Source organism: Pinus tabuliformis, chromosome J (assembly GCF_031772625.1).
Source record: "Pinus tabuliformis cultivar Carrire ecotype Pingquan chromosome J, CPIR1, whole genome shotgun sequence".
Classification (NCBI taxonomy): domain Eukaryota; kingdom Viridiplantae; phylum Streptophyta; class Pinopsida; order Pinales; family Pinaceae; genus Pinus; species Pinus tabuliformis.
Window position 1 is genome coordinate 371,678,401 of NC_142295.1, and position 15,923 is coordinate 371,694,323.

Genomic DNA, 15,923 nt, shown 5'->3' on the forward strand with positions numbered 1-15,923 from the left:
AAAACATGATGAGAGCCATACATAACTGCTGTGAAAAAACATATACATAACCAACATAATAGGGACAAAAATACCAATGAACTCACCGCCATATAAACCTTATATAATATAGTATAATGCTCATAGAAATACAAGGAGAAATAACCTCTTATTGGTGATGCAAAATCCAAACTAGGAATGGGACTTCCACGTTCCACCCGACTGTAGATTTGCCATGAAGCATTGTTTCCTTAACTTTAACTTTCATTCCATCCATTAGGTCATAGATACATTGTTCATTCATTTACAAGTAAAAACATGATGAGAGCCATACATAGCTGTTGTCATAAAACATATACATAACCAACATAATAGGGATAGAAATACCAATGAACTCACCGCCATATAAACCTTATATAATCCAGTATAATGCTCATAAAAATATAAGGAGAAATAACCTCTTATTGATGATGCAAAATCCAAACCGGGAATGGGACTTCGATGTTCCACCCGACCATAGAATGGCTGATCCAAATCTCTCTTCATCCATTCACCCCCGTGACATATTCCAAGCATGAATGTGGGATCTCATAGAACACATCAATCAAAATCATCCAGGGGTTTCGAAGGCCATCCACCTCAACCCATCAAACAGTGATTCCACCTCATGGTCGGACATCACCAAACCATCATCAGATTGGTCTCTATCCCAACCTTCTAGGGCTTTAGGGTGTTTGTTCCAACCCAGCTCCTTGGACTAGTAACTCAACACACGGCTGTTGCTAGGCTCTAGAGCTTTTGTCCAACCAATGTTTCCAGGACTAGTAACTCAACCCACAACATTTTCCTGGATTTCAAAGCATTTGTCCAACCAGGGCTTCTAGGACTAGTAACTCAACCCAACAAGGGCTTCTTGAGCATTTGTCTAACCAAGGCTTCAAGGGTTAGTAACTCAACCCAAGTTGTTACAAGGCTTCCAGAGCGTTTGTCCAACTAGGGCTTCCAGGACTAGTAACTCAACCCAAGTCGTTACAGGGCTTCCAGAGCGTTTGTCCAATCAAGTCTTCCAGGAACTAATAACTCAACCCAAGCTAAGGAAAAATGAGAACCAACAAAAAACACAACAAGGAAATAAACCCAAAAAATCCATGGTTATCTAGGAAATGTCAAGGCTAGGCAATCCACTGTCAATCCTGACCATCCGCCATGCCAATGACAGATCACAACCAATAAACCACATGCATATGCCATGCATGCCAAAAATAGTGAAAGAAGCATACATGCAACTCGGTACATGCAAGAAAATCCGATGTAGTTGCTCATCCCGATGCCCTTTTGCGCTTTCTTGCTTCTTCCTTTGCCTTCTTGCTCCAAGAATCCAAGTATGACATACCCTCCAAGAGTGCTCCAAGAAAACTCCAAGTCTCTAAGAATATGAGAGAGAGAGAGAGAGAATAAAAGGGAGCTCCACCAAAACCTACCAAAAGCCTACCAACTGGCCCTTAGAAGTCTTTTTATCAATGAGGCCTCTATTTTTCTTCATTTTCCATTATTTTCCTTCATTTTCCTCCTCACATGCAACCTGTGAATTTTCACCTTCATTTTCTCCCAATTTCCATTATTTTTTCATAAATAAAATTCCATTTTGCCTTTCCAAAGCCTTAACCATTACCTTTGCCAATTTCCTTAGCCATAATAATCTGAATCAACACCCACTAGGATGTTTCCCCCACCATTCAGCTTGGAATACGTGTCCCATCAACCATGGCCTTATATATATTTTTTACATGGAATTTTCGCCAGGGTTGTTACAATTACTTGATCAAAAGGCTTAAGCCCAGTGGTTTTATAAAGCATTCATCCCTCCCCCCTTTTTTTGGTTATATATACAATATATTAAACTGACGAGGTTGTGGTGGTTCTGGATTAAAATTGAAGTTTAAATCCATATTTGGCCCGCGAAAAATATATATAAGGTAAAGTTTTGAACTCGATGGTTTTTGTAAAACTTTGGCTCTGCTTACTAGAGAAGAAAAGTTCCCCTTAGCCTACACCAACAATGAATCAAAATTCATTCAAGTTGTTGGAAGTGTTGATATCTTTTGAATGCATGATATCTTTAATACAAATATGATATTGTTATGTGTCTTGCTTTATCATTTCAAATCCAAGGTGCAAGATGATTTCTTATGTATCACGAGCATTGTTTGGATTTTTAATAGCTAATCGCTTTGTCGATCTCCAGTGATATCTTAGTGGCCAGTATGGATGCTTTTCTTGGGTAGAATTTAGTTTTCTATAAGTTTCAACAACTTTATCCTTAAAGTAGGTAGCCATTGCATCGTGAAAAAACATTTTAGCGTGAGTATGTATGGATTGGATATAGCTTATTAACCAATAAAAGGTTTTTATTTGAAATTTATGGTTTGTTAACTTTTTATATTCTACAATTTTTTTCTTACTCTTCTGATTTGTTGATCATAATTCAAATTAAGTTCAAAGTGTATACGATTTGCAATCAATCATAGACTTTACAATGAGAGATATTAAATTTTTATTCTATAACTACAAAATTAATATTTAATTTTTATTTTCTATTTATTCATGACCCAAACCCCAAGGGCAGTTCTGCATGCAACTCTTGTTATCTTTATTTTCATATAAGGTTTTGGTGGGGAATAGTTTTTATTATATTTATTTATTTTTAACACTATGGTGAATCGGTAACTCATTGGAGTAATCCGGGCAAGGGAAAATCATCTCATTTTCTTAAACATTTTATTTTTCACTTTGACTCTGAGACAAGAAGTTACTCGACATTTTCTTCCAACCCATATATGTGAATAATGACATCAACAATAAGAGTTTAATATATTTATCTTGTGTCATTATGGAATTGCTTCTATGACTATAAATTCCCTTTCTTCTTATCTTATTGGTTTTGAATATTGGTGTGCATCATAGTTGAGCTCCAATATACCATGATCCTTATGTCAATGTCTACATCCATGGATATATTGTACCTGTATTAGCATAATGTTTGATATTTTGAGGGGTGATTGTACTTGCTTTCTTGACCTTCCTCTCCTTCCCATGTGTGGCATCTATGCGTATGAGTATGAACATTGACATGAATAATAATTGTCAAACGTGTATATCTTGCGATGTATTTGAATACCTTCTATAACTATAAAATTTTCTTCCCTCCTATTCCACATTAGGATGTAAGCCCCAACACACCATGAACCTTATCCCAATAGACTATCCACAAAAATAGTGGTCTCCCTACTAACATTATAGTGGATTGGTTAAAAGATGATTATTCTTTCTTTTTTCCCCTTCCCCTCCTTATTAAGAATGGCACATGTGTGTGTGAACATTGATATGAATAATACTAACATGAATAATTATATCAGATTACACCATGTTTTGGTGACTTGGAATTACTTCATAAATAAAATATCTTCTTCCTTTTAGTGTTCTAAATTGCTGAGGTGGGATACTGACTCACGCAAATAAATTTTTTCATAGTGAATAGAATGTGTTAGAAACCTCCTCATATGATTTATGATGCAATGGAGACTAAATGTTTTGGAGATCTCAAAGATGTAAATGGGGATTAAATGTTTGGGAATTCTAGTAGATACAATGGAGCCCATTACTTAATGACGAGAGTCATGAGTTATGCGCCATTGTAGTTTTCATGACCCTTTGCTAGCACTAACATTTATTATGCATCAATCAAATTTTAATTGCATTAGACCAATTCTACATTAATGCTACAACTCTTGTGTCCAATTTAGGACCAACACTTAGAGTAGTGTTAAACACCATGTGCCACCAAAATGGCAATTTAGCTAATCACTTTGACAATAATGCAAAACCTTTATGACCTATGTAGATCACTATAATATGGACTATCAAAGACGACCACCTCATTAACAAACATATGGCAAGTCTAATAATCAATTATGATCGAACCATGCACTCAATAACTAACCTGAATTCATGTTCAAAATGATTATCAATGCTTTATATTAGATTGCAAACAAACCAAAAGAACACGATGAAGCAATGGATTACAATGAGAACTAAATTCTATCAATGAATCAAATGGTAAAAAATTACAATGTATATAGAAATACATAATGGCTTAGAATAGTGATAACCTAACATTAAGAAGAGATGTGACAACTACACTCACACATAATAAGTCCATAACAAAACTCAAAAAGTACATTTTATAACTATACAAAAAAACCTAAGAAGCAAAAACCATAAGATGAACCCTATCCCTAGTTTAATTAATGTTCAGCGGGAATCTTGGGTTGGAAGAAACTAAGCTATAAAAAAAAAATAGGACCCTTGCTAGGACCATAACATCTCACTCAATATTCTATTTTTTTCCTTTTATAACTTGTTTGAAAGAAATTAGTAGATTGATTTGGCCCCCTATCTATTATGCATCACCACCTTGAAAAACACATGGAAAGGTCCTGAAATATGTGTCAGAAAATCGTCGCCCCAAAAAGGTAGTGTTCGGATGTTTTTGAGATAGCCCAAGATGGTCACTTTTATCAACTCTTCCCCATTGAGAAACAATAGTGTTCATTGCATCAAGTTCTTGAACTAAGAGTGTGTGTGTTTTTCCTTTGTCAGTTGTGGAAGAATAAAAAGAGACAATTTAAGCATCATATACTCAAATTAAAATAATGAACTTAGAATATGCTAGGAAATACCTTAAACCATGATGAGAGATATGTAGTAGTTATCCTCCTATGATGCCCCTAAACTTCCCAATTGAATGTGCCACCTAACCAACTAGGAAAAACCTATTTGGTTTCCTAGCCTCTCCACAGGTTCCCTAGCCCTTTGTACTCAAGCACCATAACTGCAACCCATAGTGTGTGTGTCCAACCACCAGGTGCTCAACACCTTCTTCAATCTCAATTGACTTGCAACAACTCCTGCTTCCAAGTTTCCAACCCCCCCCCCCCAAAAAAAAAAAAAACTCCAAAACGCAAAAAACTAAGGGATGAAGAAGGCCCCTACCATTCTCTGACCCATTTCAATTATTCCCAACCACTCTAAAAAAATATCCCCCCTCCCCATTACTGGCTCACTTACATGTCATAAAGCCTCCCCATTACTAGCTCACTTACCATGTCATAAAGCCTCCCCAACCAAAAAAATTGTCCCTTTTAATGCTTCACTCAATCCCATTATTTTGCTCTCACAGTATCAAGTCCTTCTCCAACACTCCCCAACAAGATAAAAACATGATATTGAATTCACCAAATACTAAACACATAATAAAAAATAAAAATAAAAAATCGTGATGGTATAGTCAAAAGCAATGAGTCACGTAAGAACCTTATTTAATTAAGTATTAAATTAACACAATATTAATTAATAATTGCTCAAGCTTGAGGACTAATAATAAAGTTCCATTAATTATTCATTAATCATGCTTAAGGACTAAATATTAGTTTAATATAAACTCTATTTAATATTTAGTTCATACAATATACCATATAAATACTAGCATATTCATGCAAGGTGTGGGTATTTAGCTAGCATACACATACATTGTACTTATATTAATAACACCAACAAGAATTTAAGCTACAATAAACCTTTTCAGAAAGGAGGCTAATAACTAAGAATAACATTGTAAGATTAGGGAGTGGGAACTACATACACTCATCCTTAAGAAAACTTAATCTTGAAGTTAAAGTCAAGTAGCAATATGACAATTAGAAATAACAAAATAGGTAGAAAGAACTAGTAACCATAATTAAGTAAAATCATATGAAGAAATCACTTCCCACCTTGGGTTCACAACTAACCTATATCCATCCATCCTTCCTAACCTACTTTCACTCCCATCCTATATGCCCTTTGTTACAATATACAATGGCAATAATTATACTAATCTAACTAATGATAGAACCAAAATGACAGAATCATTGACTATATTGACCTAACTTCCCCAATAGGAAACTTGTAATTGTCATCACACGTCTAGGGGGGGACGTCCATCACAAATCTCCCATGATTCTAGGTTTGGAGGTTACACAGTGAGAAATGCCTCCACCCCTCCTTATAGAACTAGGTTCGACACCCTATCATGGAACACACTACGACATTGGTTCTAGGTGCTTGTCATCAAATTATTTAGTTGGGCAGTCATGTTACTTGCAAACCTCCATCTTACTCAAGTTCATAGAAATGCATATCAATTTATACAAAATACAATACAACAATGTACATCAAACCATTACTCATTCAATGTCCCGCCATCAACTAGTTACTAGTATATTCTTTGGACATCACTTAGACCCCTTCCAACCTACAGGTTAGTTTTCCTCCAAGCATATGCATAACAATGTGTGTGTGTGTGTGTGTGATCATAATTATCAGACCGAGTATCCATGTGCCAAAATCTTACTATTAACATCAACATGTTGGAAGTAAGTCATGCATCTATTTTTTTTTTCAATAGCATAAGATAATCTAACTAGTGCTTTATATAAATAAGTCCACCTATCAAAAATTCGAAGTGCAACAATATCACAAAATGTTCATAAATAACACATCATGAAAAAATAATTGGGGTCTTAGTGTAAGTGTAAGATACACCCTACTAACCCCAGCCCCAAGCAAAGTTAGTAGGAGGGAGTTACTAAACTAACCCGACCTCCAATATCTTGTTATGGAAATGGGGTCTAACATTTTTTTGATCTCTTATGACTTCTTCAAAACGTAAAATAGATAGCATTGTTGTCTTCATCTCATGGATACCTTTCCAATGATATAAGGCTTGTTGAAATCTGACTCCAGGATTAAGAGATATAGTTGATTAAAGTCTTGGCCAATCATGTTGAGCCATGTTAACTCAACCTGCCACACAACACTCACGTGGTCCCCACTTGGTTTCCAAATCACATACCATGTCATGCCAAGTACAGTTGTCGACATGCTCATACTCGATCATGAACTAATATCAACTCTTATGGTCCACACAGACCAACGACTAACCATAACGATATATATATATTATACAATTACATTAGGTGTATATAGGTGTGGGCCCTCTATGACCATGTCACCCCACTGTAATGAACCTCGACGAGTCTTCATAGTGCCCCCTGTCGAACTTCCAGGAACAACCTCTTGAGCTTATGTGGCATTACAATTTCGTCTAACGACGCAACTCCCTTTTACCCTACAAGTGAACTCATCCACGCCATGAGGGGCTTGTTTTCACCAATGGGTCCCTCACGACAGGTCACACCAAGACTTAAATCCCAGGAATTGTACTATGCCATGCATTTGAAAACTTTAGGGTCCGAGGTTACGTCACCGACCCCAATCACTGGGTAATGTCATCCCTCATCACATCCTTTGAGTCGTACGCCACGTAACTGTGGATCCCATCAAGGGGTTTCATGAAATATTTGAACAGGGCTACTTTTGTCATTTTGGGCATTCAATAGGCCCATTGCCACATCGTTCCAAAATTTTGACCCAGATAGTTTCCATTGGTGCTCAACTTAAAAACTTCAGGTTCCAAACCTTCGAGGTCATCCAACGGTAATGGATGCTCATCCATCACTACAAGGAAAAGACCTTATGGTGGAAGTTTTTGCGGAGACCCCTATAAAATAGCCCAAAAATTCATTTGTTGCGGAGGTAACTAGAGGAGGTTGGTGGGCGGATGTTTTAGTAGATGTTTCTTGACGGTGTGTCTAAATTATTCAAGCTCATTGGTGCTTTATTATCCATACACACACCAGAACTACATATACCATGGTGCATCATAGTTTTTTTTTTGAAAAATAAAAAACCACAATGCACTAAATGCCGAAACACATCAGTGCTTGAATATTCGGTAGCACCAGACTCCTTCATATAGTAAAATGTATTGGTTCTATTCGACAATGACATCTCGATCTGGTAAACATATAACAATTCCCTATGGCATCTTATAAAGCGTATTGATAGACAATTTTTAATTTCTAAAAAAATGACTGGTGCTATTGTAAAACCACAACACTAATGTGTTACCTGTAACGTAAAGTCCGAAGGAGTGTTGATAAAGCATTGCGATAATTTCAAATTAAACTAAAAAAAAAACCCCAGTGCTTTTGAATATAGACTGCCTCGCGCGCTTAGTGAAATGCACTAGAAGAGGGTTAATTAAAAAAAACCCTCCCGACCATAATTTTCATTTTTACCATCTACAATGCGGGAGAGATCTAAAGCACTAATGCCACTCTTGTCACGTGTAAGCGCACTGACATTGGTGCTTCTCTTGCTTACCACCTTTCAGTACCATGCTCACTATTTGAGTTTTCAATTTTTTCAAGCGGCGTGAAAATTTGTTTTTCTCCATTACATGTCCACAATGCCTCCCTGACAACCAAATGTCCAAGTAATATCTATGTTTCTTTCTAATTTAAGATTTTAGCAGATTATAAATGCAAATTAGGTTGAATTTCTCATTGTTTTTGTAAATAAAAAAAAATCGTCGGGCGTTGCGCCTTGTAAATTTACAAGGTCCACCATGATTTGGTGCATGAACATAACGAACCGCTGTTGTGTCAATGTGTTTTGTAAATATAAACACACTGGGAAAGATGCGACAAATTTTGTGTCGGTGTGTCACTACCGGTGTGTTTATATTTACCAAACACAATGCAAATAAATATTTAAAAATATTCCTATAGCTTGGTGTGTTCAATAACCTGAACATATTGTACCGATGCCAATAGGTTATATGTGCGCACCGGTGCACAAGTGTGCCACACCCCCGTGAAAAGTTAAATTTCTGAAACACCCACGGCGCGTCATACTTATGTGTGCACCGTCACTAGTGCGGTTATAGTTGAAAATGCACCAGCACCGGTGCATGACTGTGTCTTGAGCACACGAGATTTTTATTTTTATTTTTTTAAAATTGATAGTTATGTTTCCATAGTTATAAATACATGTTTCATTTAATAAAAAAACGTATTTTATGTATGAGAGTGATATATTTTATATGTCAATCATGTAGCAGAGACGTCAGCAGAGGGAGCAGGAGCAACAACTAGACCCATACAATATGGTTTGACCATGGCAGGGGAGAGAAAGGGAGAGGGATTTATACCCTCCCCCTATTAATCCAACGACCGGAGCTCTCTTGAGGAATGTAGGGCTTCCCAAGTATTATGAAAGGGTTCATCGCTGTAGGCACACTCTGTCCTATTGGTGCATTTTATCCGTCCATGGAATGTCCAGTGGTAGGCTTTCTGTGTCGGTCCTGAGTTGTGGTATAGGCCCATAAAGGAGGACATATACTTTATCACTGGCCTATCCAGGAGAGGGGAGGATTTTCCCTTGTTCCTTGATGTCCCCCATGGTGTTGTAGCTGAGATTGAACTTACATACACTTAGAGATATGTTAGGCCTCATGCAGTTCATCCATTAGATTTTTAGGTCTGTGGTGGACAACTACATATTTCTTCTTTTGCTACAGAGGAGGCTAGGTGCCTCTCATTATTAGTTAACACCATTTCACATTCTTATGGTGATGGGTAGTGCATTAGTTTCCCTCTTTTGTATTATGTTGATTCTTTGTGCCACATTGCATCAGATGGTCTGCCATTTTTTTGAGGTAGTTTTGCACGACTTTAGATAGATGTCGTGCGTTGTCGAGATAGGGGAGGGAGACCTTCCCTTTTTCTTCCAAGCTTTTTTGTTTATTTTTTGAGAGGTTTCCGGAGACGAGGCCTACATTTGATCATCGCCCTCTTAGGTCGATCACTGAGGCCCAGATGCACATGTGGGGGCAGATGATGCCCAAGAGGTGCATGTTGGAGATTTCAACCAGGATTTGGGACGAGGCATTCGTGTTACTGGCCAGTGTAGATGACCATGTGTTTATTGTGTTGGGGTTTCCATATGGGGAATTGATTGGAGAGGGTATCCCAACATATTATTCACTATGGCTGAGCCTCCAAATGATAGAGGTAATATTAGTGCTTTCTTTGAATTAATCTAGTTTCATTTTTTTTGTTTTAATGAATTAGAATAAAATTTATTCTAACACGTTCTTTAACTTGTTTTATTAAATTGTTTAATGAAATTGTCTAATTATTTTTGTAGATATTGGATCATATGATCGGGGCATGCCTCCCCCCCACCACCAGATGGAGGAGATGAGGAGATGGGCGAGGACCAAGAGGGTGAGTCACATCCTTAGGGGGGCACAGGCATCTAGGGGTGGAGGACTGCTATGTGTTTTAGATGGACTACTGTGATAGATTGGCCATAGTTTTGGTTCGGCAAGGAGTCCAACCTACGAGGCCTCAAGATATCAACATAGATCCATTGTTCATGGATCTCTACAGGGACTTTCCGCGAGATTTTATATCTCTTATGCGCTATGTCATCGGAGCTAGTACTCTTTACTGGCAGCGATAAGGACTGCAGGGCATCATGCAACAACACATCCAGCAAATGAATGTGGTCATGATGATGCTGAGGGTAATGATGATCATCATGGCGATGAGGTTGATGATGATGATGATGATGATGGGGATGGTGATGATGATGCTTCTGGTGATGACACCCCATCATATCATGGTCATCAGGGTGTCGGTGATCCTTCTGGTAGTACACCTGCTTGTCAATCACTTTATGATGATCAGATTCCAAAGCTAGAGGATGTGTCGTATGTTTCTCCTGACAGAGCAGATCGACCATCTTTTGATCTTGTAGACCAACCAATATCTTCTACTACAGACCAACCACCTCTTAGTCCTCCACCTCAGCTGAGTTCGACAGATGTACTTGATCAAGTAGTAGTTGACCATCCATCACCTTCTACTCTAGATCAGGCTGTAGGCACTAGTACTATGTTTATTGTATTGAACATTTGATTACACTTATTTGACTTCATGATTATTTGAATTCTTTGTGTGCATATATATGGTGCATTTTTTTGTTCATGTTTATGTACTTAATTTAGATGTTGGTGTTGATGTGTATATTGTTAGGTCATGTTAGATATGTTCATTTAACATGCTTGCAGATAGAAGTGTACGTGATAGCAATTATTTGACATGAGATTTATGTTAATTTGATGATGTGTGTCGTGATGATGTTAGATTACAGTCTTTGTGTTTTGTTAGATGTGATCATGGTGATGACGCCCTGTTAGATTATTAGATTTGTGTGCTAGCTAATGACGTTTATATGTGCTACTAAAAGTGTATATAATTAGATGATGATAGTGAATTCGAATGTGTATCTTAGATGATGTTTATGTTTATTAGATGATTATCGTCATGATGTTTATTTTTATGAAATAATGTTTATTATAGATTATGTATTGGTGAATTTATATCAAACTTTTATATATGAAATTGCATGTAAAATGTCTTACTTAAAATAAAAATACAAAGATATTTTTATAGATTAATGGTTGAAACTATGATTGTAAAATTATGATATTTTTTTTTTCTATTTCTTAGATAGTTCATTGATATTCAATCTAACTTAATTAGTAAAATATTTCAATACTCACAACGATATAATAATTAAATGTCAAATATACTTTTTTGTAAGTTTGGCAGGGCTACATCTTCATCATGTCCAATATATCACCCTGATCGGGGCGGGGAATTGAACCGGTGACTTCACATCAAGGAGTGTCTTAACAAAGCACTCGATCACTGTCTATCGAAGACCCCGTGGACAAAGGTAAACTACTTTAGTTAGTTCTTAAAAATACGAAAATGTGTAACTCATTCAAGTTTTAATATTAAATATTATTAATAATAAATGATTCAAAAATACATTTTAACTAATTCAATATTGGTTTATAAAATTCAATCTATTGTTAAATTTAAAAATTAAAGTCATTTTTTTTTTCACTCTGTAGCCTAGATCCATCTTAATTCTGGATCTACCAAGTGTCGAGAGGGATCAAATCTATTGAGATGCTAACATCTTTTTGAGTGAAAAACGATTTGATCCCTCTAGACACTTGGTGGATCTAGACCACTGGTGTAATATATATGTAGTTGACATTAAAATATTTTATTTATAATTCATGTTCTGTGTATTAAAATGTTAAAATATGTCCCCTCATATTTTTGTTTTGTTTTATTTTTTTTGTTTTCTATATGTATACATTTAATTATTTTTATTATTAATATTTTCTAAAATATTACAAATCTAATCCATATTAAACATTGAAAATTATACAAATATCTCTCATGCATTGAATTAGAAAGCAATTATTAATGGAATAAGAATTCTCTCAATCTTCCTCAATAAAGTGAAAATATAAGAAAAAAATTAATTGAAATTATTTTATTTTTTTCTATGTAAAGTATCTATAAAATTATGTTATTTAATATGGACATTGAAATATTTTACATATGGTTGTCAGTAAAATATTTTTTGTTATAAATATATTTTTGTTTTAAATATCACATGTAAATGAAACATAGAATGAATTATACATAATGTAATATCAATAACACTATTTCTTTTCATGTGAAAAAATTACATTTTTTCTTTGTAGTAAAAAGTAAATTATATTTCCTTGCTCATTACATTTCTTCCTCATAATAAAAGTTTTTTTTTTTTTTACTTTCCATTCCATTATATCTTTATATAAAATCATATAAGATTAAGGTGTAAGTTGAAGTATTGTAATTCTAGCCGACATTAATTTCTTTTCTTACTATTTTTAATTTGTTAATTTCAATTATTAATTTACTATTTTTAAATGTAAGGTTGTGCGACAACATCTCTCCCTTACTAAGTTGTAGAGCGTCAATTTAGATTTAATACAACTTAAAAAATTCTATTTTTATAGAATTTATTTTACTAGGATTTGCATCAGATGTTGCAAAGGAAACGCCGTAAGGCATAAATTCGAGAAGCATTGTGACATATAAAGAATCATTGAAGATGAAAATCAGTAGGTGAAGGGTAAAGAGCTAGTACCCAATGCCCATTGCATTAAATAGGTCTTGTTCTTTTTGGAAACTTTTTGGCTATGACATCTAGCCAAAACAAACTTCCCATTTTTAGCAGGCTATGGAATGACTTCAACTAGAAGGAGACAATACTCGATACTATTGCAGGTATTGAGGAGCAAAATGTTGTCCTAGTTAGTAAGATGAATAAGGGCAACAAGAAAAGAGGAACTATGAAGGGTTATAAAGGGAAGAAAGAGAAGCCAAGTTCTTGTAACCAGGGAGAGAAGGACTTAAGCCACATCAAGTACTTCAAGTGTCAAAAGTTTTGGCACTTTGCTTCCAATGTCATCAGAAGAAGGGAAAGGGCAATCAACAGCGCCATAAGTGACTTGCAAGGAGTGAAAAAGCATCATCTCAAGTGGATGAGCTTTCATCCATTCTTGAGATACACTTCTCAATGGTCTCATGCCTGTCATCTGACATCATGTCTGATGTCAATTGGTATGTGGACAGTGGAGCCTGCAAACATACACCTCTAACAAGAATACCTTTAGTGGAACTTGGTGATGATGCCACGTATCCAGTTGCAAGAGTGGGATCCATCAAGTGATATCCTTAAGCTTACTAGGTTATTGATGTTTTGTATGTAAGAACTTTAGGGCATGATAGCGACAACTTGTGTGAGCTTCGGCAAAAGAGACTAGGTCACTTGCTCTAGTGAATGTTACCAATCTTGCAGAACATGGTGTGGGGATTGCCAATCTTCAAGGTTGAGAAGAAAGGAGTGTGCAAGGGTTGTGCACTTTCCAAGCATGTGAAGGATGTTTTCATGGTAGGTTTAATTAAGGTAAATTAAATTGAAAAGAAATGAGAAGATCATAACTTTATTTGATTGGTAAAAAAAATCTTATTTGATTAGTCTATATATATTAAATTGAAAAGAAATGAGGAGATCATAACTTTATTTGATTGGTCGAAAAATCTTATTTGATTAGTCTATATATATTAAATTGAAAAGAAATAAGGAGATCATAACTTTATTTGATATATATATCTATATATATATATATTACATTGGTAAAAAAATATTTTCTAAAAACGGGATTCAAACATAATTAAGATTAAAATTATAATCAAAAGTTCAAAGTTATAGTTCATGAATTATGAGATTTAAATTAAGAATTCATAACATTGAGGATTTATTATGATGAGGTAAACTTACTAAGATTATAATTTGAAAAAGAGACGAGGCGAGTAAGAATTACCAAGGTCCAAAAATTGTTAATTACATCAAATAGAGGGACTTCTACAAAGCATGAATGGCTCTCGTGTTTCTGTCTGTTGGAGGAGAAGAAATAAAGAGGTACAGACAAAATTTGCTATTGTTTCTCAAGGAACTATAGAATTTGAAGAAACTCTCCACCATACTTCCACCATATATGGCAACAAAAAATTCGATCAAGGTATGCATTATAGTTCAAAAAATTTTACTCTTTTTGTGACTACATTGGATGCCGAAGGCTTAGATTTTGGGAAGCATTGACTTGATCTCAGCAAATTGCTTCTAGAATTTATAGCCGACGATAGAGAGAATGCAAAGCCCAGAAGCTGGACTATAAGTTTTAAGCTTGCAGGTAAGGTTAAAGGAGGAACTTTAATTGTAACATTCTATTATATGATCCTAAACAAGGAGCTGTGGCAACTACCAAAAGGTGTTGGTGATGTACATTTTCGTGACAAATTATCAAAGCAATCTATAAGTCCATCAATATGTGCATTAGGAGGTCATGTATCTGCCTCCATATCTGCACCCATGACAAATCATGAACATATAATTGGTTTGAGCCTAGAAGACCCTGTTAATGAGAGCCCTTCTAAAACTAGTGTGCAAGTTCAACCATCAGAAGATGTGAAGGGGTCCAGTTTGGCATCCTTGTTTGCTCTTGAAGCGAAAAGTAGCTTATTCCCTCTAGTCAGTCTTCGGGCTCGGTCCGGTTTTATTTCTAGAGAGGCTGCTTGGAAGAATGATAATAAAGTTTTTAGTTTAGAGGATGATATTGAGTTCACAGTGGTTGAGAAGGGGGTGGAGATTAGCGGTGGCAATTTGTCAGAATTACTGGATGGAAATAAGAGTTGTGAAGTGAATAGTTTGACATCTAAGGAAGAGGGCGGTAGGATTGAGAATGGCACAAGTGTCTCACAAGTTCAACAATCAGTTTCTCTTGATTCCTATTTGGAGAAGAATGGTGACGCTCAAGTGTCTCATGAGCATAAACAAGAGAGACACAACAATTTGGGAAAGGCTTATAATAGAGATGATGATGATTTAGTTGAGAGTGAATTCCTCAATATGCTTTATAAAGATCATAGTTTTTTTGTTTAAGCTTTGTAAGTGAAACAGGCTCTACCAGGGCACGCCTTTGCCACCAGTTTCAGGAAGGGTCTTTCTCGAAAGTAGGCAACCGTGGGCATGAAATTTATGTCCCCGCTCTCTCAAGTTCCACACAAACTTCTAGACATAATCATAGCTCAGATGAAGATATGAAATTAGTATCATTAGTGTTGGCTGCAGAATCAGAGCTTAAAGCGATGCAGACAACACGCAGTAAAATACAAGCTAGGATTCTAGACAATGCAGAGGCAGAAGCACTGATGCAAAAGTGGGGTCTGAAAGAAAATAATTTTTAGAATTCTCCTCTAGATGCCTCAGGTGGATTTGGCAGTCCCATAAATTCTCCTGTACCAGGGTTTGTTCACCTGCCTGCTCTTGCAAATGATCTTGGTTCAGTTGTCTCAATGAAGGAGGGAGGTTTACTAAGGAAAATGAATCCCATGTTATCTAATACTAATAAAAGCAATGGGAGATTAATCATGCAGGTATCAAAGCCTCTAGCAATGCCAGTCCAAAGAGATTTGAGTGTTGTTGATATTTTGCACAGTTTGGCTTCTCTCGGAGCTGAA